At 42.2% G+C, this 23,387-nt stretch overlaps 1 long non-coding RNA gene across 1 annotated transcript; it reads right to left on the minus strand.

Annotated features, from left to right (window-relative positions):
* Nucleotides 1–8,203: 8,203 nt before the first annotated feature.
* On the minus strand, nucleotides 8,204–22,613 carry LOC101861102. The gene is made up of 2 exons (XR_220156.3): nucleotides 22,255–22,613; nucleotides 8,204–9,406 (listed from the first exon to the last, which is right to left on the minus strand). It is a non-coding gene; the product is annotated as an uncharacterized LOC101861102 (long non-coding RNA).
* Between the last annotated feature and the right edge of the window lie 774 nt (nucleotides 22,614–23,387).

Genomic DNA, 23,387 nt, shown 5'->3' on the forward strand with positions numbered 1-23,387 from the left:
TAGTTTGCAGTCCCACACATGGAGGAATAAAACAGTCAGTCTTCCTCAATGGTGACTATAATTTCCTCTGTAAAGTGTTTAGGCTTTCCGGCCCGCAGGGTACATACCCATGCCTGTGGTGCCTAACACCAAGGATCAGAATAAATGCACAGTGTGAGGCGTTCCAGCTACGGTCACTGGATTCACTCGCAGCTGACATTTTTGATTGAGCAAGGCGGGGATAAAAAGGAAGCAAGCCGATGCCACAATAGTGTGCACCCACATCTTTTGCCCATTGATCTAGATAATGTTGCCCCTCCTATTCAAGCTGTTAGAAGGAGCAGCTGACAAGCTTGATTTGAAAATAGTCTCCCAGTCGGATGACTCTGCCACCGAAGCAGGAGAAAAAGTGAAAAAATGCTGCAGCCAGTGGAGAAAGGATGATGAGCTTAAAACTCATTTAGATCTTCAAGGCTGCATCGTTCTTTGTCACACAGATGTAGACAAAGCACGGTGCTCACAGGAATTAGAGAAGAAAGAGCACACATTAGGCTCAACTCTCATACCTTGAACTTACCCCTAGATCTGGTCCCATTGCTTCCTGCCTAGACAATATTCTCAAAGCACACCGATCATTGCCAAAAGTACCTTGACGAAGCAGCTTATAAAACATCTCACTACTCAAACAAGACGTCTCACACGCGATCCATTCATCACCGATGAAGCAATCCACGTTTGACGATCTGCACAAAACAGAGTGAAGTTCACTTAGTCATCTCACACAGCATACCCATCAACAAAGATACACTGCCAGAACTCCAACGGCTGGTAAATGCTTACATGGCCATATACAAGAGAACATTCTCCAACAAAACAATCCCCAAACAATACAACTTTGAACACCACTGCATTCAATTCATAACACAACATTCCGTGGGGCCCGGTCTGCTGGGTGAGCAAATCCAGCGCACAACTGCATTTTTAAAACAAACCCAGAAACCATAAACAAATTCCAAAACAACGAAAAACGCATCAAACCCTTCGGCCTCAGAATCCTTGGGGACCTCAAAAACTTACACTTTTCCAAACAAGACATCCAACAATTTCTTTTCCCCGACCTCTCTCCGTGGTACCTCACCAAAGCAAAAGTAGACTTACAGCTGACCTCACACAACAAAGAAAGCACAAACACCAAAACTTTTAAAGCAGAATACAAAAAATAATAGATAAATACCCCGGTGCGGAGCTCATCTTCACGGATGGCTCCAAAAAAGGCACGGAGAGCAGCCACCAGACTATTGCAAAATTGAAGAAAAGAGCATGTGGCATCAAAGATGAAATCGAGAAGCTGAAATTCATCATGAAAAAACACATACTCCGAGCTGCCCCGTCTTTGCGGCACACACCCAAACCAAAGACAACCAGGACATCTCCACAAACCACCGAAGCCAGTACTTCGTCTGTTTAGTAGTTTATATGTTTAGCTTTAAGGTCGTGTAAATTATAAGTTCCGAGGATCAGAGTTACAAGAGAGTAGCAAACATAGAAAAGAAGGACGATAGTAGACCTTTATAGTGATAGAAAAAGCAAACCAGAACACCTGCCAGCCACCCATAACCAATATAAGATTGAATTCATATGACAGCACTGTACATAATGCGCATGTGTGTACACATAATAAAACTTATCTATAGCCTACGCCATAATTCGTGTGGAGTTATTGTCTTCCAAGTGAGGGAAATAGGCCTACATGTATGTGAATACTTACGACACAGATCAACCATTTTGAGGTCACAAAAACTGCGGTAGCAGTGAAATTTGGTGAGTAGATACCCTTACGTATTTGCTTTACGTCCCTTAAAATGGACCAATCCTGACGCTCAGTTTTCTAATTATCGGCGCCCCTTACGTCCTAACTAGAAACGATAACGGGAATCAGACATGACCATCTTGCACTGTCTAATACTGATTCACTTTGCTTTTGAAATACCATAACATTAAAAAGACTTGGAACTACTGATTGCTGCATGCAGTGATGTCTTTACGTCAACGTTATTGCGTTAATTAGCGCTCAATTCCGAATGAAAAATACGATTTTCTAAACCTCCCGCGCGGTCATGCTGACAGAAGAATGCCCACGCGATGACCCCGATCACCGTCACGGGTTGGCGTGCCACTGTCTACCTGAGCTCTCAACTAAAGTATCCTGTTTCTATGCGCCGTGACTGAAGCATGCCGAAGTCTTTACCCATCTTATAGTGGAACATATTTATATAAATCTATAAAGCCTGACTTGCCTTCTCATTTATTACTGGGGAAAAAAAAAGTTGTGAAGAATTTTCATTTTCATCTCATAAACAGCTGGAATCATCATATAACATGTATGTTAGTTAACCTTCAGTACTTTCACGCCTCTTGCAATTTCGACACTTTTGCGATCGTTTTGATCTTCACAGAAAAAACCTTCTGTTGTGTTTTCTGTTTCTTTGTTGTAGAATACTGCATGGGCAACTGTTGTTTGTTTTGTTGTTGTTGTTTTGTTTTGTTTTGTTTTTTTGGGGGGTTGTTTGTTTGTTTTTGGTTGTTTTTTGTTTTGTTTTTTTGTTTTGTTTTGTTTTTGGTTTTTTTTGGTGTGGGGTTTTGGTTTTTTTTTGGGGGGGAGGTTGGTAAGTGTTTTACCGCGCTCGCAACTGCATAAGGTCATATTAGCGCGCAAGACACACCAATCATTTTAAGTTGGTGGGTAATTTTGAATTTTGCCCGGGAGGCGGCCGAATCCTACTCATCGATTTTCGACCACCAAGGGATCTTTAACGTGCGCAACTTGCACACGGGACCTCCTAGATTTTTCGCCCTTGTCCGAGAAGGCTAGGTGTAGATCTTTCCTACCAGAAGATCAGGGATGTGGCTGAAAGACTGCAGTAAACAGGAGCCAAGGAGTAGCAGTAGAAAGGCTGCAGAAAGAGTCAGGAGCCCAGTGGAGGGGGCAAAGGATGTGATGGGGTGGGGGAAGAAAGTGGAGACGAAAGCAGACGACAGAATATAGCAAGAAAGAATGAAAAAAGGTGAAAGGAGACAATTTTAAAGAATAACATTTTTCGGTCGCTACCCGGATTTGAACCTGGGACCTTTGAATGAGAGGTGAACACCTTAACCTCCAGGCCACGAGAGCCCCCGGCAGCTGTTCGTATTCCTATATCTTGGTGAAGGAAATGTAATCTCATGTAACAATAACAGTTCCAATGAGAGATTTTACCCTATTTCAACACACACTATAATATATTGGTCAAGGACAAAACGCCATCTTAAAATTCTCTCTAAGTGAGACCAATCCAGGATCTGGAATATCATTAGACAACTCCCCTCTGACTATACCCTCCCTCCGGTTTTGCTTTCGCCTTAACACACGACCTTGACCTGATTTGATGAACTATCCTGCGGGAACGGCCCCGAACGGGTAAAGCGGCCGTTAGACTATAGAATAAAAAATCAAAGGCACTGAGACAGTTTCTTCGCGATCTGCCCAAGTCGCCATAGGAAGGACTCCAGTAAGTTATACTTGAAACCTGTTTTCCAGAGCTTACAGGCAGCGTACCGTTTACATATAAAGAAAAGAGGGCGTTGGGGGGGGGGGGTGTTCAAGGTACATTCTAATTTCTACCTTCAAGTTTAAAGAAGAGTTCAATGCTTTGAACCTGTCATTGTTCCATCCTTAAAAAGATAGGTGTGATCTATCTTTGTATGGGCTCTGGGGAGGGAAATATGGAAGATGGGGCACACAATCAGCATTGCATGAGAGTTAAACGTGGACAGGATGAAAAGACAGCAGGAAAATTGTATGGGCAACCCAAAAATCAAATGCATCACCATGGAACTGCAATCAGTTCGGCAATGTTCACCCACTAATGCATCTGCTTTGTACTATAAGACCTGATTATGTGTACACAATTTCACAGTAGACCTATATGATCTAGCGAGAAAGGACTGTGTATGTCAAATCTGGAATGAATGCACGGGAGCTCTGACTGCAAATGAATTTGCTGCAGATGAATATATCCTATATTCAGAAAGATGTGGTTATTAAAACCGCAATGTCGCAATGAGTTCTGCACGGTTACATTTCAGCTCTGTCAATGGTAAGACTGTAACATCGAAGAGCTTTCAAAGTTCCTAAAACGGGGCGGTAAGAAAATAGGCTAGATAGTTCTTTTCTTGTTTTGTGATTATGACTTTCTTATAAAATTGTATGGACTGTCCGGATGACTGCAAGGACACGTCTGCATCGCTGTGTTCTCATGGCAACAACTGGAAGACGGCTAAGTGTAACAAAGTGAAGCGAGCTCGGACTCGTAAATGTCAGGCACAATTATTGCCCTGGACGCCAGTGCTCGGCGCGAGAATACGAAACGTCAAGTTCGAAGCCTATACTCTCGTGGATAAAAACGGAAAACGTGTATTGTGTTGTTCTGGACGCCACTGCCCCCAGGGCATCATCCCGCAGAGAAGGGAATCTTAGCGCTGGGCGAATATTCATTCAACACCTATGTTGTCCCAAAATCAGTTAAGTCCGTGATTTGTAAGATCCCTCCGAAAGATGTATTGAGAAGTGACTTTTAAATGTTGATGATAGACGCAGGAGAGTACAAAGATTGTAAGTCCATCCGATAAATGTTATAGCAAGTGATGTAGGAAATAGTAGATGATCTGTCACCCTTCTGTAGATTGTAGGACCCCAAAGTTTCGACCTTTTCTTTTAACATCATATTCATTTTTGTTGATTATTAAAAATAGCAAAAATATTACAGTTTTTCTGTCATGTTTGACTAATTACATATATATGACCACAAGCCAGAGTGGTGTAACCAGCACAACAGTAGTATAGTAGATAACTGAACATAGGGTTACATACGGAGCTAAAAAAAAAACAACACACATTGAAATACATTGTGCTTCCCAACTCCACGGTAAAAAGAAAATGTTAAAGAAAAATTGTCTGAAAAGCAAGATCAATTACCGACCTTGACTTTGAACCTCTCGGTACTCTGTCTGGACCTATTTGTTCAGAAAGAGACAGTATCTTAGACTTTCGTGAAGGCTATCCACAAGATCACACCAGGTACACCATCATTTGGTGGGGAAAAAGCTCTAACAAGAATAAGGAACTGGTACATTTTTACATCTCTGGCCAGAATGAGAACAGCTACCCCCTGCTTCACGCTGTGACCTTCAAATACTTGGCGGGCACATATTCCTCTCAAGCAACTCGCTTCATGGTCGTGTGGAGAAGAACATGAGGAAAAGGGACACCATTTACAATTTCAAGGACTTGACTGACTGCAGATGTCCAAACTGCTGGGAGTGGCCCAAAGATTCCTGAGAGGGAGATCCCCCATTTCAAAGAATGGAACAGAACGAGTCGCAGCTAGAGGGAAAACAGAAGCGGTGCCAAAGATTCGAGACATTCCAATATATTATCCCAGCATACCAATACTACGTTGGTTTGTAAGCCCCGTCGACGAAAAAATAAACATTAGATAGGAGGCGAGATGCTTCAACCCTCCCTGTCAAGGAAAATCTTAAGTCCGAACAGAAGGATAAAACACCCTGGCCGAAGTGTAAAAATAGTCCACATAATAGACTTACCAACACTGGACTCAACTCACATCTGCTGAGAGCAATGGCAAAGTGTGTAACCATAACACCACAGACACTGGTCCTTCTGCAGGAAAGGAACAAAAACCTCATGAAGAGCAGAACGGGGGATGTAGTTCAATAAAAACTGTATCCCCCTTATACTGAAGGTACCTACCGAAATAGTGACAAAACAGTACGTTAGCTTGTTTCGTCGTGGTTGAATTTGTCAACACGGCATGAGCAATGAAAAAGTAGCTCAGCGTAATCCAAAGCCAGCACAAGAAAGCCATCAAGACTTTGTACTTTCAAGACGCTGTACCTGGTAACCTTGGATTACAAGGAATGTTGTCTCCGATAAGACCGAGCCAAATGGGTTGAGAGCTTTGAAAACTCCACAAGCGACCCAAGTTCAAGAACATCCAGGCTGGGATTTGGGCACTACTTACCCAGTGCGGTCCCGTCTCTTTTGTTTACGTGGCGGCCATATTGGATACCGGGGGGGCGTGTTAAGATCGCGAGACAGTTATTGGCCGAGTCTAAAAGGAGCCAAAACTGCTATTTAGATAGAATTTACTATAAATCTAGATCTATATAGATCTAATCTAAAACGACATTTAAACGGCATATCAACTTACTTCTACGGTGCAGGATACCACTGAGACAGGTGGTCAATAAAATTGTTGAAAGCAGTTTTCGGGTCTTTCCCGTGCAGCTCTCGCCACATAAATTCATCTAAGTGCGAGGCAAGCATGGAGTTGTGTACTCCTTGCATGCACTTAAAGCGTCTTTTTACATTTTTCCAATATCCTTCTACTCTGTTCGTGCATGCACCTGTCACTGGGTCTACGAAATTATGTTCGTGGATGACGGTCAAATGCGTATATGGCGGGTTAACAGGAATATTCACAATGTTAGTGTAAGCAGCAAAGCCATCACTGTGGATTGTAGTGCCGGGTGCAATACGGTTCTGAATAATATTAAAGAGAGTTGAACCAGGGTCATCCACTCCGTTGTTCAGCATGGTACCAACGGAGCTAACAGAACGCCCCCAAAAATCTGAGAACGGCCAAAAGTTGTATGTCTGATCTGTACAAATTTACTTGGTTTTACTGGCAGGACTTCAACTTTAATCAAACCATTAAGTACGGCCAAACAATCTGAAGGTGCGGAAAATCAAATACGATCCCAAAGCCAGGCTTAGAATCCTTCAACCAGCCATCTTCAGTCGCAAGTCCGAAGAGAACAGTTCATCTAACCCTCGAAGCATTTCTAAAGCAGAAAGCGGCAAGGTACCCCCCCCCCCCCCCAATAAAAAATTGTTTTAAAACAGACTTCTTTTTTGGGGTTCGGTCTCGAAAAAACGTGAAATTTGTTTTTTTTTCAGAGTCACCTATAGGTGTAGATGTAAAGAGGGCGGGTGGTGAAAATGATGAAAGGATATTGGTTTAACGCAACTATCAACCCTATTATTATTAGGTTATTTAAGAGGCGGGACCTCCGAGTTCAACGTCCATCTCGGAAAGGACGGAGCCAACTTTGTATGTGAAATTCGTGTAAAGTGTCTTTCCCGGGGACACAACGTCGGACGAAGTTGATGCTCGAACACCCAAACCCGCAATCTCATGATTACGGTTCCGGTAGCCTAGCCACTAGGCCACCGACGCCACTGACTACAGAGAGAGTGGGTGGAGCTACAAGCAATTTTTAATATTTATACAATTAGATCAAGAGTGATTCATCGTTTAGTGAGGCCCATGTGTCTAACACTAAAATCTCGAGTACGCTCTCCAATGAAAGAGGAAGTTTTAGTTGACGTTCTAAGGCGCTCGCAACTGCATAAGGTCATATGAGCGCCAGAAGATTAGAGGTGTTACAAGAGAGTAACAAACGTAAAAAAGAAGAAGGGGCGATAAGGACGACAGATGTTTGATTGGAAAGAAGAAAACCATACCAGAGCACCCGCCAACCACCCACTGCAAGGGGGAAAAAAGAATTCAGTTGTGGAAATACGAATAAGTGTTAGGTTACACTGCAATTTTGGATCTTTAACCAGCGCAATTCTTACACAGGGGACCTTCAATGTTTGTTGGGTTTTTTTGTCGGGTTTTTTTGTGTTTTTTTAGCCCTCATTGGAGAAAGTTAAGTGTTAGATATTACCTATCCTAAGATCAGGGGTGTAGCTCAAAGACAGTAGTAAGAAGGATCCAAGGAATAGCAGTTGAAAGGGGGGGAGGGGGCACAAAGTTGAGAGAACTTTGACGGCAAAAACATCGTTAGAGAGCAGGAAAGGAGGTGAAAGGAAAAAAATGTTCCGCGGCTGTCGGGTTTCAAAGTCGGGACCTATTATTACATGAAAGGCAAACACCGTACCTCTAGACAACAAGAGCCCCCCTCCCACTTATTCATCATGAAATAGAAATAATGATGGGTAAAAAAAACCCTCCCTCCCTCCCTCCCCCCCCCTCTCTCTCTCTCTCTCTCTCTCTCTCTCCCGATTCACAATACAAAATTACCTACAATGTACATAAAAAGGCCCCAGTACAACTGGCTTACACTTACAGTAGAAGTGAAAAACAAACATTTTAAAAAAAAACCTTCATAATATGGATCATGACAAAACTTACATACAAGAATCCGCGCCTGTCGTTCCAAGACGTGTCTTTCCTTTGATCTTTTGTGCTGCAGAGCTCGTAGACACCGTGGCACTCAAAGCACGTCATAATGACACAAAACGATGATCTCAGTTCCCACACAAGTTTTTAGACATTACTCTGTAATGATGATATTCTTGTCCTTGTCCTTGGAATCTCTTGAAATAACTTGTTTGCGTCCACAAAACCCTTCTCCGCGCTTGAAGTCCATCCCAGTCAATCTAATCCAGGTGATGGTTTTACTTTCTCAACCCAAAAACTTGAGAGGTCACAGCTCTTGTGAAGGCAAGATAATGCGCTGATGATAAGCATACCCTTCGTCTAAGAACACTTAGCTCCATCTTTCGGCCTGATGGCAGAGCTGTCATTTTCAGAGTTTGGCAGTGTTCTTACTTTCAAAACTTTGGCATAAAATAATATTCTTCATAAGGCCAGATCAGTCCTGGATGTAAGTAACGGAATGTCAATATGCGTAGCTCTGTTGGTCATACTGAGTCAGTGTCCGTATTACTGACTGACCCATCAGGGTATGGATCTATTCACTATACTATTGCCCAGTAGTTGCAAAATAAACTACAGCATGAATGTAAATGAAACTGCCCAAATTGTCCAGAGAATCTACAATAACATCTGTCTCGCCTGTTCACCATAGACAACATTTCTTCTAAAATTTGGGAATGTTTGTATTCAAAATCTACTCTGGAGACCACTTATTAGCATGTTCTCTTTTTTTGTGTGTGGAAAAATATCCTAGCACGCTTGTTTTTGTATGTTCACATCCTATGAAGCTTGCGTAAACATTCTAGGAAGAGTCAAGTCACACTGGATCGTCACATTGGATTCTCCCAAAAACTGCAGTTCATGAATGGTCTGCTGATTTGTCTGTGTAGTGAAAATGAAAAACAGACAAAAAGAACAAGTGATTTTAAAAAGTTACTGATTATGACACGTCTCCACTCTCTGAGCACTTGGAGGGATGAAAGCTACATTTACCATTGTCTGGCACTGTTTAAATTTACATGGAGAGTCCAGTGTCATAAAATTAAATCCAACATCAGGTGCAAGTCATGCCAAGTCTGGAGATGCCGTGATAAGTTCAGGGGACAGTGTCTGTGCCACATGTGATCGGGGTGATGAATCATCTGAAACAAGAATAATCAAACTGATTAGTACAGCTGCAGCTAGTAGATGGTGACAGTAGAAATGTATTGAAAATACATCATATGTGAGACAGCGAGGTGAAATCAGGCGCTCGTAAAAATAATGAAAGTAAAAAATGTTTACTCTTTTCCACCGGTCTGGAAATTTTTATCGAAATTGTGCATTTTAGACTTTAGCTTAGAACCTTCTATCCATTTAAGAACTCATTTCAGTGTGAATTATACTGAAAAACGTTGATTAAAGGCATAAAAATGTAAATTGTCAGTTTCCACGGACCGTACAGATTTGTAAATAACCAAACTTTGGCGGCCATTTTCTCACTAATTTTACTTCTGAAACCAAGCGAGCCCACCTCATTCAGTCACATTATATAGTCTGTTGAGAACGGTATGTAATCTGAGAGTTCTCGAGAAAACAATACCCTTTTATTTCATGAGTGCTGTACAATCTCAGCATACCGAATACATATACAATGTATTAAACTCTGCTTAACCATGTGGGGGCAGGTGAGAAAAAGAGAGATTGAAGATTTTAAAAAGTCCAGTCCTCTCACAGTTCAGTCATATCAGCTCATAGTAAAAGTACAGAGTGACAACGAATATTACAACATTAATACACTCTGCTGATACGCTACTTAAAAACTGATAACAGACAAGGCATAATTTTAAATTAGGTCTATAGAGCACAAAACACTTTGTTTGAGTAAAAAGAATCACAGCGACACAATAATGGTCATTTTGTGTTGGGAAAAAGTGAGATACACAGACAGATACAACAGCGGGAAAGTAGAGAAGTAGGACCTTCCAGTGGCGCCCTCCAATCACAATTCCCTTAAAACACGCCATCACATTAAATTCTATACATGTATTATAAAAATGTTCAGAGTAAGAGCCGACTTTTGAAATGAGGCATACATGTGTATTTTGTTCACTCCAATCCACACACATACATGAACCCCATCTACAAATCGTCGGCCAGATGTTAAAATGTCACAAGCCCTAAAAACAAAAAATTTTCAAGAGAGGGAAAAAAACGTTCATTTTCTTAAAATGTATATATGTAGACTTCGATACAGCAAAATAAATACTTACAAATCAATGCTCTAAAGTGTCATAAAAGACATGGACCTCAAACAGGATTACTGATTTCAACTCCAGTAAATGTTGGTATTTTGTACTAGAGCACATGCAACCAGTACCACAGATTAATTAAGATACTGCATTTTTTTAAAAATAGAAACGTTTGGCTTGAGACATATAAACAGTTTGCAGGCAAAATAAATGAAAGTCTGATCAGAGAGTGGTCTGACCACATTGTGGTCTGAGATAGCATCACCCTGCTTCAACCCCCCACCCCCCTATCCACTGAAATTGTTCAGGAATGAGCATCTAGTAAAACCTTTGGTGTCCATAAAAGAAGGCAGGAAATGTGTGGTGATGGAAGGGTGGTCAATGGTCATGGTAGTGTGAAGTACCGCAATTTCCCCCAAACCTCTAATAATTTTGTTACGTCGAACATGGGGAACAGCTCAGCTCTACGCACGCCACAAAGGTCACACACTGGGGGCCTTTGATAAAGGAGGTCGACCAAGGAGGTTATTTATTATAACTTGTAAAGCCCTGAACCAGAGATGAGACGCCATGCGGTAACTGACTGTCTTTCATTACTGGTAACCTAGACGGTCATATAATCGGATTTATGATCGCCTAGCTGGTAACGCCTGGGGGCTGGGGGAATGGAGAACAAGTACACGGGGGGATGGGGGGGGGCTAGGGGGTAGGTTTACAGACAGCACCATAATATTACGCACTCTACACAACATACGCTTGCATAGAACGTAGACAGTACGCGTGTTCGCGTTGGCTATTAGGGTCGACCACAATGTGGTCTTCGACTGGGATGCAAGTGTTTCTCAAGTACAGTGTAGGCCTACATGGAGTATCGTGGCGACCTCCTCGGCCTACGTTGTACTGGAACGTTGCCTTCTCTACTTTAATTTATAGAGCTGGCATAGTACCTGAAAAATTGACCCATTCAAAGACCACGTTGTGATTGACCAGAATCGCCAACGTGAACACGCGTGCTGTCAACCTTCGGTGCAAGTGTGTGTTGTCCGAATTACTAGTTTCTTCCAGCTGGTATATTTGTGGACCTCAATAATATCATGAGGCCCCTGTTCGTACGTTGTCAACGACCTGATGCGTTCATGCATGACAGGGTGCCCATAGGGGGATCGGGTCTGGTCGGGGCGGTTTGCTAGGGCAGATTGGGGGCGCAAATCGGCTATCGTAGCACACGCCAATCGCGCCCGACTCGTCGCCTCAAAAACAAACGCGCAGGCGAAGAGTAGGTCGGAGTCGGCAAGTCCGGCGCGATCGGCTTGTGCCACGATAGCCGCTTTACGGCCTCAATCTGGCCAACAAACCGCCCCGACCAGACCCAATCCCCAAATGGGCACCCCGTACAGTAAAACATGACGTGTCACTATAGCGGCACCCGCTACAGGAGGGGGGGGGGGGGGGCATCCCGGAATTCCCCCCCCCCTTTTTTTTTAAATATGTAAACGTAATACTTGTGCTCGGGTTTAGCGGGGCAAGGGAAGGCCCGAACTCGGATACAGCGGGAGAGATCGAGCGAGCTCTAGCTGGGGGGAAGGGTGTTGGGGGGGGGGGGGGCTGTAGGTGGGTCTCATGGAGGCAGTCAGCGGTGCGGCGTTGTGATTGGCCAGTCCATAGATGAGTGAGGTGGGGCAGGCGGCAGAGAGAGCTGGTGCGGAGAGACGCGTTACATGAGCTTCTCCAGAAGTGATGTGCCGTAGCTTACACTCTCAGTATGAGAGCGTATAGGCCATAGCCAAAAATAGCCCTAAGCCTAGGCTAGGCCAAAAAGTAAAAGATGAGAATCTGAGCGTGTAGTGTGTGATGCGATCGTTGATGCTCATAGTCATACGCACACATCCACTTCACCAGTTCTTCTACAGTAGGCCTACCGATACGATAGACAGCACAAGCAACGAGACCGACGAAAAGATGGCTTCCAACAAAGACAAAAGGAAATGCTTCTCGCTCGAATTAAAGGCCGAGATAATCAACGAAGTCGACAAGAAACGGAAGACTAAAGCGCAAAATGTGTACGGAAGGGAAGTAATCGTGTGATTTTTTTCCGGTAACTTCCCCTTTGCATTCCTACAGCGGGAACTTGCCCACAGCAGGTTTTTACTTCTGGAACCAAATCGCTACCTCAGAATTACAAAATTCTATCTGCAAACGGAATACTTTACATCTGGAAAGAATCAGAGTCAAAATGGCTTAAAACCACCAGTTACAACTCAGTTTGCATCATATTACATAAATAATTTTAAAAATTGGTGCCTTCGAAAAAGTTTGAAGATGCTATGACACTCAAAATTTTCAACTTCGATTTTCTCAAAACTAGGTACTTAGCAGATAGAACTTTGTAATTCTGAGGTAGCGAAATGTCCCGCAATAGTCGTGGTCTACTGTTTTTGATCGCCCCACTCGTCGTCGCCAGAAAACAAACGCGTTTATTTTTTGTGTTTTTTGTCGGGGGGTCGGGCGCGATCGGCTTGTGCCACGATATAACTGCTTTGCGCCCTCAATCTGGCTAGCAAACTGCCCTGACCAGACCCGATTCCCCAATGGACACCCCGTATTAGATTACAGCAATGCATGATTCGGTGCATAGGGCTACAGTGATTTCATCGGTGCTTTTGTTTCCCGACCATCCCACTCGTCCATCAGGTCTGCACCCGATCCGAATTTGCTAGACAGACTGGCGCCCGTACTCGGGCAGTGAGATCCTGCCTTTCATTCTTCGAATTTGCATATATCTGTGAGATCACGACACAATGACGAGTTGCGAATGATTATATGAGCGATGATCTTGGTCATAGATCGTGAAGGAAAGCGATTTATATAAGTGTCACAGAGTAAGGAGAGGAGCAATGAGACTCAATTAGTTGGGTGAAACTGTGTTATTGGTTGATTTAGTAGATGTTTTACGGCACTGTCAACTCAACGTTATATTAATAGGCTAAGGAACCCAACGACATCTAACAACGACTAGTGTGTATTTGTGCATCAATACATAGTAAGTTTTTAACCCATTTTAAAAGACAAAAGGTACTGTTATAAAAATCATCGTTTTAATAGTTAAACCATTTCGGGGGAGGGGGGGGGGGTGCACTTTGTGTGATAGAAAAGGAAACAAATCATGAAATCACAGTGTCAAATTGAAATTCAATACTTTGTTTCTTACTATGTCTTAAAATAACTAATTCCTCCAGTAGGACTTTATTGTAAGATTTGCCTTCCTGTCTGTTACAAGGCAGGACAACAGGCTTTTTAAGATAAATATTGCCCCCCCCCCCCCGGTACTCTGTTGCACGACTAGTCAACATGGGGACCAATAAATGAAGTTCTTAAGACTTAAATACACAGTCCTCCCTCCCTCCCTCCCTCCCTCCCTCCCTCCCTGACTGACTGACAGAGAAAGGACCGAAGTTCGTAGAGTATGATCATAGTCGGCAGCCAGCTTTAATACAATGCCGCGCGCGGCGCCGCGAAGAGAGAGTCTATTTGTTGCAAGGTACCTGGGGTTGCTGCTGATATTTTTCAGAATGTCTTAACACAATGACATTACAAATAAATATTAAATTAAATTTCAGGACATTTCTACGTGGTGGTTTGCTTATATATGTAACAGGGTGTTCAGCTCATGTGTGAACAGTTCTTTTAAAATATATTATAATAACTCAACTGAGCAATCGTTGCAGAGGTTTCAAAGTGCTCAGTATTATTTTGAGCAGTTCTCAGATTATGAAGTAAGAGAAAGCAAAAGAGAGTGGGTGAGTGAGTGAGAGAAAGAAAGAGAGAGAGAGAGAAAGAGAGAGAGAAAGAGAGAGAGGGGGGGGGGAAGAAATCACATGAACTCAGAACAGAACAAACAGTACTTGTAACTCGGCCAACGCTTCCTACAGCTGCAGGACCATTTTATTCTTCTTCACTGAGCTGTTGATTACGAAGTCAATGAGAAACTATGTAGCTGTATCAGTAAAAGTAAAAGGTTTGGAAAGTAAGGAAAACTTCGTAACGCATCACAAATTTCAAGTCAACAGGTGAGTCTTGTCCGAGGCAGGTGTTAGTTTAGTAAGAGTTTTATGGCGCTTGCAACTGCGTTAGGTCATACGAGTGCGTGAAACAAAGTGATAGCATTCACGGCAGTTTTTAGAACGGCTCGATTTTTGTATCAATGAACAGATTAAAATCTTTAAAATTCATGGTAAAAATTGCTAGCTAAAAATGAAAATGTAAATAGAATCTAATATCAAAATAGCAGTAAAAGATCTTTTTTTTTTCGCTGTAAAAGCCAATGGTTGCACCCCCTGACGGAAGGACTTCCGTAACGAGCGACCACCCCCAAAAACACATGAATAAAGAAGAGACGTAACCCTAACCCTACCCCAAACCTAAACCCTACCCTTACCCCAAACCCCACTCCTATCCCCTACGGTACCCCCTTTGTTTTTTTTTTTCCCCTGGGGGCCGCCCTTAGGGAAATTCCCCCCCCCCCCCCCCCCCCCCCCCGTCTATGGGACAGACGACTATCCTGTCGATGGGTCAGACGACTAGGCTATTTTTCTTTTATTCTCCGGTCAGCTGGGGGAAGGAAGAAGGACGACAGAGGACTGATGATACACCTAAGTAAATGTCGCTCATGCGCACCTGAGTGCAGATGTTCATGATGGGCGACATTTCACCATTGGAGGGATCGCACCTCCTGCTGGCGAAGCAGTGGGTTTATTTATTAGCCCCCAAACCACGGGGGGGAGGTATGCAAAAGAATTATGCTCAATAATGACTAAATGAGTCACATCAGACACACCAAAACTGTGATTATTACATGACTTGATGTATCTGATTTGACTTTGTACTGACTTCTTCTGTTACCGATTGCTGAACTCCTCCCAAGAAAAGGACCCGGTTGTCATATTTCACAAAATGGTCACTAAGTATTTATATGAAACCTCAAAACGCAACCAATTTTCATTAACCATTCAAACACTATTTTGTCTTTTTGTGATCAAATATCAGAGCACTCAGTCGGTGCAAAAGCCTTTCCCTTTACATTGTTGCTCTCACACAGTAGTAGGTAGTCTAGACTTATCAGAGGTGACTAAATCACTGGTTTCTGAAGGACACCAATCGGTCCATCTTATGACTACAATACCTGAGTTCCTGCAACAATACATACATACAATGCACAACCAAATCGTTAATCATATATCTTGGAATAGAAATAATAGAAACACATCTCTGCAGGCATACCTTTCGTTTGTGTGTATCTATATGAAATTTATATATATATATATATAGTTGGTTCACTATTCATTATTTCTCTGTGTGGGTGCTCTAAAAAAACTACAGACCATCTACTCACCCCTGCTTCTTTTGAGTTCTATCTTTCCAGTGAGAGCAATGATCAAGGCATTTATGTCGATTCAACAGTCCCAGATGTCTCTTACTAGTTGTTCATGTTTCTGTATTATCGTATGGCCCACCTGGGCTTCTTTCACTGTTCCCTCATTTCATTTCTTTCTATTTGTGAGACAATGTGGTGAAATCAGGCGCCCGCCAAAATAATAAAATCAAAGAAATCAGCTTTTTTATTGCCGATATCTAATTTTTTTCTAGTTTTCCTTTTTTGGCTCAACATCTTTTATGTCTATTAAAAAACATATTTTTGTTTTGATTGTTTTGTGGAAAGATTGATCAAAGGCACAAAGATGTAAATTTCCAGTTTCCACAGACACCTAAAATTTGAAAGTCACCAAACTTTAGGGGCCATTTTCTTGCTAATGTTACCTCTGAAATAAGGCGAACCCCACCTTCTTTCATTGCAAATATCTCGACTTCTATTTAAAAACACATGGGTTATTTTCAAGCTAAATGAAAGACAAATGAACAAGCTTTAAGATGATACTAAAAACTCAATATCAGGTCCAAAAATTGACGAGCACCTGATTTCACCATGATGCCTCACATTTAACTATCAATAGTCTCCTAAATAAACACACTTTTCGATTCCTTCGTTTTCACTTTCTTAAAACAAGCTACTAATGATTATTATATAAAGAGTATCGTTTCAAAATGTATGACACAAAAAGAATGGCACGCACCACTTTTATTTTCCTTTTAAAATGAAACTCCATGTTGTTGAAAACAAGTGAATTATTACCACGCAATTGGGCCCATCGTAATATTATAGTTCGTTTAAAAACATTCATCATTAATACTTCTCACTCATAAAGTAGTATTACTAATAATTTGCGGAGGATATAAAGTCAAAATTATAATGTAAAGCAGGATAAAAGTGGACAAGAAAAAAGTACTTTATAATCTGAGCTTGAGACTGGTCCATGAGTAAAATAATACCTTTAAAAATCTATCGTTGCCTAGGGACCATTTTGTCCAAAGTGTACTTTTATTAAATAATAAAGAGGCACTTTTGACAAAATAGTTCTGAGGCGGCAATACAATGTAAATCTATGCCCATTCCTTAATATTGAAATTAATTATGAGCATGGCACCCTTATACTTAAACATGTCAGAGGTAAAAAAATCAGAAACTACTTCATTTCCATTTTAATGTCATGAAAATGTAGGTAATTGGTGTTATTTTCATAATCATGTGCAAATTAACAGTAGAAAAATATAATATACTAGCTGGGCCCCCTTTCGATGAAAGGAATGATCGGTGCATTAATATCAACTGAAAGTCATTGGCCTATTTTAATTGCACTCTACTGGAATGGAGCAATAAATCTTGAGAGATGCAAAAAATTAGAAGGTCTAGATCTAGGTATATACTCTCAAAACAAAATGCGCCTCGCGAAATAATCACTTCCGCAGCGGATTTTCTAAAATTACAGAGACAGAAGCGTCGGCCTACAAAAGCTATCGGCGAAATTAAGAAATTTAGCTTTTTGCAGCAAAACTGTCTCAAAACTGAAAAACCGAAGGGCGTCATGATCTGGAGAATATTTTAAAGAATCTTTTGGCGAAAACTGCATGTCGATCGAAGTAGCCATTAAAAAGCCTTTTGCATAGCAAAATTCGGCCACCACAAATAGATAATAGATTTTGTAAGAAATTTAGATGTTAGATGGCAACTTTGGGATTTTGACGTGCATAACTATGATGACAGGAAATCTCTACTACTAATAAAATTTAAACAATCCCATCTTTTTAAAGTTGGTATCTCTGCTACTTTTTACGCCAGTATCAAGCCTTACTTTAAAAAAGAAACAGAAAATTCCTTTCCGATTTTGTGACATTTGATGTAACATGTCATCACAGTGATGCACGTCAGATAGCCTGACCAAAAGTCAGGGGTGGGGGGTGGGGGGGTGGGGAGTGGGTGGGTCTCAAGCCTTTTAGCCCTTCACTACGCCCTGCCACTGCTGGTAATGACCCCTTCGTACAAATGTTACTTCCTTCGTCTTCAAGAGGAAACCCCTTGTGCTATTTTAGCTATAGTAGTAATAGAGTTTTATTGCTCAAAGCTTGTATTGATGTCAAAATATTAAAAATATATCACTTACATGTAAAATGCTGTGGTTCTGGCACAGGCTCTTGAACTTATATATTACTGTAAATTACACAAAAGGGTGATTTTGTAGTTTTTCGTTCGTTATATTTTTCGTTCGTTATAAAGTCCAAAGCTGAACCCCAGAGACCCTGAATTGCCGGGTAATCGTTGAGGAGTGAACTAAGCGTGAGACCGGAAGGAAACACTATAAAGCCAAAAAATCAAAATTCAAGCAAAGAATGGCGCTTTTCAGCAATTCCCACCCCCAATTATTATTCGCCGATTTGGGCCCTGCGAGTTAAGAGTAAGGTGGTTTCAAGAAAGAAGCCCCCCTGACCTAATAAAAATATGGAGGAGGGGTTCAGGGGGCATGTCCTCCCCTTTATTACCATAATTTGATGTTTTGTAGTTAGATTGCATCCCTGTTCTTTGTGTTGCCTATTTGGTCATCAAGACTTCTGGATTTCTTCTCTGGATGTAAACAAAAGGATCGTGGACTTTAACGAACGGAACTACAAGACACAAGATCACCAGATTTTGTAAGGTAGTGTCAATTGCCACCGAGTGACACGGTGGTAATTGACAAAAATTGACTTTATGTCAATTGCCACCGAGTAAATTGCAGCTCTTTTGCGTTTGTGGGTAGATCTAGCTTATTGTGCTCGAGTACTCTGTGTGTGTGTGTGTGTGTGTGTGTGTGTGTGTGTGTCTGTCTGTCTGTCTGTCTGTCTGTCTGTCTGTCTGTCTGTCTGTCTGTCTGTCCGTCTGTCTGTCTGTCTGTCTGTCTGTCTGTCTGTCTTTTCCTGCCCCCCGTCCCCCGATTTATGTTCCCCGATATAACGTGAATATCTGCTTGAGTTTGTGTGCGTTTGTGACCTTCTAGGCCTACTTCTTGAATTGCCTGTGTTGGTTCTACACCAAAGTGTAGGCTAAGGCTAGCCTAGATCTAGGTCTCATTGAAAACATGCCAAGTTGGTACAGTAGCTCTAGACTAGAGATGCTCATCCAATTAAATTAGTTGAGAACAAATTGACCCATTAGACACACATTATGTATAATGCTAAAGATAGTGTTGTTTTCAGACTTGACACCGCTTCACTCGGTGGCAAAATTGACAAAAAGTCAAATTTTGTCAATTGCCACCGCGTCACTCGGTGGCAATTGACGCTACCAAATGAAAATTGAGGGGATGTCTTTTCAGTGAACGATCGTTTTTCCTCCGTTTTGAAGTTGAAGGAATCACAATTTGAAGAAAAGAACAATGTCTTAGATCTAATTTCAATCGAGCAGTCACCCTCTCCATTTTTCTGCCTCTCTCCCCTCTTTTTCAGCCTGCCCCTCTTTTTCTTCCTCTCTCTCTCTCTCTCTCTCTCTCTCTCGCTCTCTCTCTCTCTCTCTCTCTCTCTCTCTCTCTCTCTCTCTCTCTCTCTCTGTATCGCTCGCCTTCTCTTTTTCTTCGTTTGTCTCTGTCTTTCTGTCTCCCCACCTATTTCCCACTCTATCTTTCTCTCGTTCCCTCCTGCCAACTGTGGCATGCATTTTGCTAGTACTCCCCCCCTCTCTCTCTCTCTCTCTCTTTCTCTCACACACACACACACACTACCGGGTCTGGGCGCTGAAACTTTCCGAAATCACAAAAGAGTTCCTCTTCCGGGTCTGTATACTTCGTGACTTTGTTCCCGGTTACCGGGTCTGTATACACTTCGGCCTAAATAAGGCCTTCCTTGTACCTACAGAGGTCCTCTTGTCTTGGGCACAGACAAAACCAGAATGTGCATGCTTCATCACTAGGCCTAGAGCCTAGGCTACATAAAAAACTACAAAGCAACAAGTTAGGTGCTTTTTCGGTAGCCTAGTTCCCACTCCGCAATTGTTATTCACCGGTATTGGTCCCAAGAGTAGGGGGGTTTCAGGGGGCCTTGCCCCCCTGACCTAATAAAAATAGGAAGGGGGGTTTCAGGGGGGCATGCCCCCCTGAATTTTACCACAATTTAATGTTTTGCATTTGTTAGGTTTGATATCTTAGCTCACCGCGAATCAAACGTATCGGCTAGATCTAATATTTAAATCTAGAGAATCTAGATCTAGATATCTAGATCTAGATGTAGATCAGGCTCAAATAAGGGGGGTGGGAACTACCGAAAAAGCACCACAAGTTATGGGAAGAATTTGTTGGTCAGCCGAGAAGAGGACAAACAGCAACCAAAACAAAAAAAACTTCCAGGACTGGGATTCGAACCCATGTTCATAAAATAAAGGTTTGGCTTCAAGCGCAGACGCGCTGCCCATTCGGCCATCAGAACTTCCAACAACTTAAGCTGACATTCGATATGCCCGAAAAACCGATGCGAACTTCGGGTGCGAATTTCGCTTGCGAATTATTTTTTTCGCACCAACGTTTTTGTTATTGGGTGAATCCATATATACCAATCCATATACCGGAATTTCGCATGGCCGAGTCCTAAATTCGCATGCAAAGATTTTGTTTCGCACCAGGGAGCGAAACTTTTTTCTTCGCATGCGAATTCTTCGTGAAGTGGGCGGGGCTTATTTCCCGCCAAATCTACTTCAAAGGAACGAAGCAGCATGGAAGTACTAGGTAAGTGGGAAAACGTCGAAATGTTGATTTCCTTGGTTCGAGAGAGAAGTGTTAAAACCAAGACTGAAAAGAAGTGTTTATTTTCAAGGTGGCTGTCATTTGCATGGCAACCACTTTTTTTTTTAGTTTGTGGGAAACTTTCGGGAGTCTATGTAATCTATCTATGCTATCATTTATCGTTTAAATTATGTAATAACTAAAAATAGCATTTCACTTACACCCCCCCCTCCTTAATTAAATGCACTTGAATATAACTTCTAACATACATCAATTATAACTTGACTTAAGATTGCTGTCTGTGCCGCAGCCACATCAGCCAGCGCTGTCGGTGATAGGACCGAAGCTTCAAAAAGAAAACGACCCAAGAAAGCAAAGCTTATGAAGAAAGGACCATCATCAAGTCTGGACAAAGCAATTTAAAGCTGCTTTCGTAAGAACAGGAGTTCTAACAGCAAAATTCTCGGGAAGATTGAAGAATACCGGACCACTCGTACATTATTGCGCGAGAAAGTGGGGTAGGTGGGGCGGGTGGTTGGGGTGGAGGAGGGGGGGAGGGGGGGTTCAGGGGGGTCTCCCCCCTGACAAAATGTTAATGAATAGATCTACCGGTCCGAGATTCTCCATGGAGAGATATTAAAAACGGGAAAATTATGAATTCCTAAGGTTGAGACATAGGCAAAGTCAGTCCGCTGGTCCAGTATTCTTCAATCTTACCAAATTCTCTTGTTTTCAACGTAGAGTGCTTGCTCTGACTGAACTGGTGCCGTGATTTCAGTCAGATGAAAGATACGAATTTCACGTATATATATATGGAAGGAGGGCTCTTTTTTCATCGCACCCGAATTTCGTACACGAAATTCACACCCGAAGTTCGCATCGGTTTTTCGGGCATATAGATTCTCGATCTATGGAATGCCAGATGAAGTGTGTAGATTGAGCTTTACAATTTTACACACGGCGACACGGCGTTTTATTATATAAATAGCGAAAGTGGCTATTCTCACCCGCCGGAAGTTCTCGCAAGATCAACTCCTCCCCTCTTCTCTCTCTCTCTGTCTCTTTCTGAATACTGTCTATCGGTGTGGACGATCAAATTGACCAAAACAAAGTTAAAAAATGATGTTAAAACACAAAAGTAAATTAATTTGGTTGTCTACAAAGATGCTACGGCTATTTAACTTTTCGAATCGAGCCGAACTACGCGGGTCGACATTTTGTTTTGCCCGGAAATTCTCGCGCTACTCCTCTCTCTCTTTCTCTCTCTCTCTCCACTGCCCACAGACAAAATTGTACGCTTTTAGTAGGCTACAGTTGTAATGGAACGTTTGTTCACGGCACAGAATTCTACAATTTTTCTGTTATCACAGTGTAGAATTCTGTGGTTTAGGGTGAACGCAAAATTTGGTGAACGCGCACCGGGTGAGAATAGCCACAAGACTCGCCTGCACTATTCTCACTCCGGGTGAGAATAGAGGTGGCCATAAATAGCACTGGCGCTAATCGCAACGCTGCAAATAGGGACTTCCAACAAACAAATACTTCTAGAATCTAGATCTAGATTCTAGTCTAGATTCTTGGCCTATTTCCCATTCAACAGTTAAATTTTTTTTAAAGGCCTACCTTCTCGTCTTGTTTCACATTCAACCCTTAACTTCCAACTTCCAACTTCCAACTCGGACAGCGGTCCAGTCAAAACAAGGCCAGCTCGATGTCGATGGACCGAGCCTGAGCCTCAGTCGAGGTGTTCGACGTTCGTACCTCGTCTGGGCTCAGGCTGACAGGCAGGAGTGAAACTGTGTTGTAAATTGTGAATTATGATGGATATTATATAGATCTAGATCTAGATTCTAGGCCTAGGTCACTGACGCCAACTGTTCTGTCTGCGATTGCATTGAAAGGGCGAGGGACCTCCTGCGGCCAGCTGGGCCAAGCCAGAGACTTGGCAGAGACTGCGCCAAGCCTAGCCAGCCAACCAAAGAGAACTGGAGATATCAGTTGTGACGTCATCCACTTAAAGCAGCGAGGGCCGCGCGAGCCCGCTCAGCTCGTGATTCCGCCATCTTCGAGTTCGAGAGGATTAGAAACAGCGCTGTCAAACTGTGCGTCCCTCGCAACGCCTCTATCAGGCTATTACTATTAGGTTTTCATCATAGAGTTGCCTAGAGTGTACATCTATGGTTTTCATTGAGTATGACGCGTTGAGCTTACAGTTAGCGCTTAGTTCAGGTTTTTTCCCTTGTTTTGTTTTGTTTTTGTTTTTTATTAAGTGTGCCTTTTGTTGTTGATGTTGTTTAGTCATATAACATACATGCATACATTACTGCACGTATTGACCGACTGTGAGAAACATATTATAATTGCACTTTAACGTGAGCTTCAAAATGTTATTTTTAACAAACAGAGAAATATTAGGCTACTATATAATTATATGTTTTTTTGTTTTTCTCAGGTGGGATTGGGAGAGGGGCGGTGGAAGACAAAGTTAGTTTTAAAACGTAATACTTACAAAATGGATTGTTTTACGCCTTTTTGCCTACACTTTCCTTCTACTGATGCAGAGAGATGAGTGTTTGCATCAATGTTTTACGCCTTGTTCCCATATATATCTTTGTGGATGTATCTGTCCCTGATCAGTTTTTCACGATGGTGTAACATCATCTGGCAGAAGACCTTGTATGGTTCTTTTATCATTAGATTAGCGTGGTTGTCTTTGGAGGGAATTTAGTATGCTACGTGTTCATACCTAAACTAAT

The sequence above is a fragment of the Aplysia californica genome, unplaced genomic scaffold, assembly GCF_000002075.1.
Source record: "Aplysia californica isolate F4 #8 unplaced genomic scaffold, AplCal3.0 scaffold00041, whole genome shotgun sequence".
NCBI lineage: Eukaryota > Metazoa > Mollusca > Gastropoda > Aplysiida > Aplysiidae > Aplysia > Aplysia californica.